Consider the following 5,000-nt stretch of genomic DNA (forward strand, 5'->3'; position numbering starts at 1 on the left):
ACTAGCTTGAACTCATATTTTTGCTTTAGTTTTGTGAATAAGAGAGTTGAAAGTGAATTTAATGGTTTTGTGCAAGATTCCCTTGATTTTGTAGGCTAATTGAATGATTTGAAAGAAGAATTGAAGTACCGAATGATTGGAGTGCTGAAAAGTAAACCAGAAACCAAAAAAGTCAACCAGTCAACCAGAAAAGTCAACCAGTCAACCAGAATGCTGAAAAGTCAACTAGAATGCAGAAAAAAATGTGACCGAGTAGCGTTGAGCGGAAATTTGGCGCTGAGCGACAGTTTTCAGGTGCCGAAATCACCGCTGAGGGGCAAAACAGCAGCTAGGAGGCAAAATGGATCAACCGCTAGTACTGCTTAGCGGTAAAATACCGCTGAGCGCCATTCTAAATGGGCTTGGACTTGTTTTCTGGAACTTTTATGGGCTTGGACCTAATTTTTCTGTAATTTTAGAATAGTATATAAGCTTTAAGACGTCCTAGGGTTTGTATCTTTGGCAGAAACGAAGCAAACACTCTCTCTTCCACCCCTTTGAAGGAGGATCTTGGATGCTCAGGCTACCTCTTCACCTTTCTAGGGTTTTATCCTTCATTCATTCATTATTGTTCATCTAGGTTCACCATGAATATGGTGAAGTAAACCTTGTATGTTTGTTGGGGAATCAATGTAATCTTTTGAAGCTCTCATATATGGAATTTGTGCTTGCATCTTAATCTAAGACTTATGCTTTCTTTCATCATTAGTTAGGGTTTTTCCTCTTTGCTCAATGCTTGCTTTGTTTAACTCATTCAATGCATGATTATTGGTTTTGTCGATACGGGAACGTACGGGGAAGTCTAGATCCGGGGAATTACTCCCAATAGTATATTGGTTGTCGTTAAGCTCCTGTGCTAAGAGAACTAATTATTAGGAATGCTAGGAATCGTATGAACTCGTAATTAGGGATAGGCCTTCTTGACAAGGTAATTTAGAGAGTGGCATTAACAATGATGATTTGAAAGTTGAATTCCTAAAATATATGAGAGTGGATGAGATGAAATTGACCCCCAACAACATATTCATCCATATATTTCATTGAAAGTATTTTTCTTTTGCTTTTGCCATTGATCAAAACCTCATGCATACATGTTTATTTTCGTCTTTTGCATAATACAATCCAATTATTTCGTCCTTAAGTCTTAGCTAATCAACAAACCACACAACTGAACTAGGCCGTGAGTCCTTTGGGAGAACGATACTTGGTGTTACCAAGTTTATTACTTGAACGATTCGGTCATACTTGCCGATTGTAAAACAAGTTTGTGACATCATATTTTGGTGATCATAAATTTGTCCATCAGTAGGTTAAGAAAAGAAGGAGAAGAGCACTTCACGAAAGTGCCGCTGAGCGGCAATTTACCGCTGAGCGGTACTCTCGCAGATGGGCTTTAGTTTCCCCTTAGCGGGACCCGAGCCCATTAGGGTATTTTTATACCCTAAGCTGCGCATATGCTCATACTTTCAGGTTCTTCTCTGCACAAACACTCCCACATACCTTCTCCAAGGTTTTCCACATCTTTTCCCTCATCCCTCTTTAGAAAATCTCCCTTCCACTCACTTGCTCACTAGTTTTCCATCTAAGTTTGGGGTTGGGAGAGAGCATCATTGAAGGGGCTGATTTCTTCATTGTGGTTTACTAATGCTTAACAATGTATCTTTTGGTTTTGTGAATTATGTTTGATGTAGGGATGGCCTCCTCATCGGGCAAAAAGAATCAAGACTATAAGATCCAAGAAGAAGGAAGATACAGAGGACAACTCAGACTGATGAGGAGCTCAGATAGCATTTACTGATGAATGTTATCATATGCTTATGCTTTTGTTGGTTTAAAGTTTTTTGAACTTATTTGTTTTAGTTTTTAGATTAGGGTTTGATGTACTCTATTGGACACTTGGTTTGTGTGATGGTTTGGTATTAACTGTGATTGTGTGATAAGTAATGCTTGATGATGCTTATTGAGTATGTTGAGATAGATGTGCACATAAAATGCTTATACAGGTGATTCACTAGCTTTGTGAACAAATGCATGATATCATGATTGTGATTGTGAAATTAAGCAGGATATGTATGTCAAATGTGAATGAGCTTGTATGTGAGGTTTTGAGCTCCAGAGTTGTTATTGTTGAATGCTATTACTTTGGAAACATGAATGATTTTGCCAAGGTTTTCTATGATTGAATCAATTGCTTGTTTTGCATCATATGATCAAGGCCGTTTGTTGGAACCCTTTTTATTGGCCAAATTCATAAAGTTAGCCCACTAAAAGAGAACACTTTGTGTTCTATCCTTTGAACCCTTAGCCTTGAACATACACTAAAAACCCTTGATTGAAAATCTTTACCTTGAGTTAAGTAGAAGATCTTGTGTGGTATTGTTAAATGTTCAAGTTTGGGGTTGTTAGGAAAACATGAAAAAGGAAAAGCATTGAGCTAAGAGCTAAAAAGTAAGAATATGCAAAGAAAAAGAAAAAGAAAAAGAGAAAGAAAAGAAAAGAAAAGAAGAAGCAAAGCTCAATGCAAATGCAAAGGCAAGTTGGGAATGAATAAGAATAATTGTGTTGTTATGATTCTCTTAACTCAAGGATTTTGTGATCCAGAAAAACCAATTTTCTTGTTAGCCCAGCCACGTTATAAGCCATTGAAAAGTCCTTGTGATGATGCATGCTTGTGAATGTTTTTTATTGTGGTAAAATGAAAGGCAAAGTTGAGTGAACCATCATATGAATTGGCAGAAGATTGAGTTACATCTTGTATGCTTAAAATTGATACCAAAAGCAACCTTTAAGACTTAGAAACTAGCTTGAACTCATATTTTTGCTTTAGTTTTGTGAATAAGAGAGTTGAAAGTGAATTTAATGGTTTTGCGCAAGATTCCCTTTATTTTGTAGGCTAATTGAATGATTTGAAAGAAGAATTGAAGTACCGAATGATTGGAGTGCTGAAAAGTCAACCAGAAACCAGAAAAGTCAACCAGTCAACAAGAAAAGTCAACCAGTCAACCAAAAAAGTCAACCAGTCAACCAGGATACGAAAAAACTCAACCAGACGAGTTTTGGGCTAGTTTTATGCGATTTTATGATCTGTTTGGGCCTGGACCCGTTTTCTATTATTTTTATGTCCTATTTAAAGACCTAGATGTCTTAGGGTTGGTATCTTTGGCATAAACGAAGCAAACACTCTCTCTTCCACCCCTTTGAAGGAGGATCTTGGATGCTCAGGCTACCTCTTCACCTTTCTAGGGTTTTATCCTTCATTCTTTCATTATTGTTCATCTAGTTTAACCATGAATATGGTGAACTAAACCTTGTATGTTTGTTGGGGAATCAATGTAATCTTTTGAAGCTCTCATATATGGAATTTGTGCTTGCATCTTAATCTAAGACTTATGCTTTCTTTCATCATTAGTTAGGTTTTTCCTCTTTGCTTAATGCTTGCTTTGTTTAACTCATTCAATGCATGATTATTGATTTTGTCGATACGGGAACGTACGGGGAAGTCTAGATCCGGGGAATTACTCCCAATAGTATATTGGTTGTCGTTAAGCTCCTGTGCTAAGAGAACTAATTATTAGGAATGCTAGGAATCGTATGAACTCGTAATTAGGGATAGGTCTTCTTGACAAGGTAATTTAGAGAGTGGCATTAACAATGATGATTTGAATGTTGAATTCCTAAAATATATGAGAGTGGATGAGATGAAATTGATCCCCAACAACATATTCATCCATATATTTCATTGAAAGTATTTGTCTTTTGCTTTTGCCATTGATCAAAACCTCATGCATACATGTTTATTTTCGTCTTTTGCATAATACAATCCAATTATTTCGTCCTTAAGTCTTAGCTAATCAACAAACTACACAACTGAACTAGGCCGTGAGTCCTTTGGGAGAACGATACTTGGTCTTACCAAGTTTATTACTTGAACGATTCGGTCATACTTGCCGATTGTAAAACAAGTTTGTGACATCATATTTTGGTGATCATAAATTTGTCCATCAATAGGCCACTATCCTACCATCAAAAGTTGATAGGGCAGAAATTTGAATGATGCGTCGCCGGCACAAGGGCCGTGCGATCCGACGAGTTATCATGAATCATCAAAGCAACAGGCAGAGCCTGCGTCGACCTTTTATCTAATAAATGCATCCCTTCCAAAAGCCGGGGTTTGTTGCACGTATTAGCTCTAGAATTACTACGGTTATCCGAGTAGTAGATACCATCAAACAAACTATAACTGATTTAATGAGCCATCCGCAGTTTCACAGTCTGAATTAGTTCATACTTACACATGCATGGCTTAATCTTTAAGACAAGCATATGACTACTGGCAGGATCAACCAGGTAGCATTTGTGGCTGACGACCCAGCGTTGCCCGCGCCAGGGTTGAGGGCAATAACCACCGTTTCACACACTTCCCAAAACGCGCCCAGCTCAGGGTGTCGTTCCTCTTACGAAACCAAACCAAACCAACTACGTCCCCCTCTCTCGACCCTGCACTCGACACGGGTGGTCAAAAAATTCGATCCCACACACCACCCGGTCACGTTCCAAGGGCAAGATATCCTTCAAGACCCGTTAGGCTTTCCTGCTTTCTGACTCGCCCCCTCAGCGGGTTGGTAGTCCGCACACCAAAGGGGCTACCTTACTTCCCAGTTCCACAGAGCATGTCTAGATCTCCACCGAGCACTTCTCACGGTTTGTCAACAAATCTTTCTGACACCCCCTGCACGTGGACAGTACACAGTTTCCTTTGTGACGTTGCTAAGCTTTCCTGCTTTCCGACTCGCCCCCTCAGCAGGTTGGTAGTCCGCACACCAAAAGGGATGCCTTACTTCCCAGTTTCGCAAAGCTTGTCACGCATTCCGCCATGCACTCCCCAAGACGGGTTGTGAAGAACGATGTTGCCCACAACAATTTCAAACACAGGGTCTCAATCGAGGTATGCAACCGATTCT

The sequence above is a fragment of the Vigna umbellata genome, chromosome 9 (genome assembly GCF_029865625.1).
Source record: "Vigna umbellata cultivar VRB3 chromosome 9, Vumbellata_1.0, whole genome shotgun sequence".
Lineage (NCBI taxonomy): Eukaryota > Viridiplantae > Streptophyta > Magnoliopsida > Fabales > Fabaceae > Vigna > Vigna umbellata.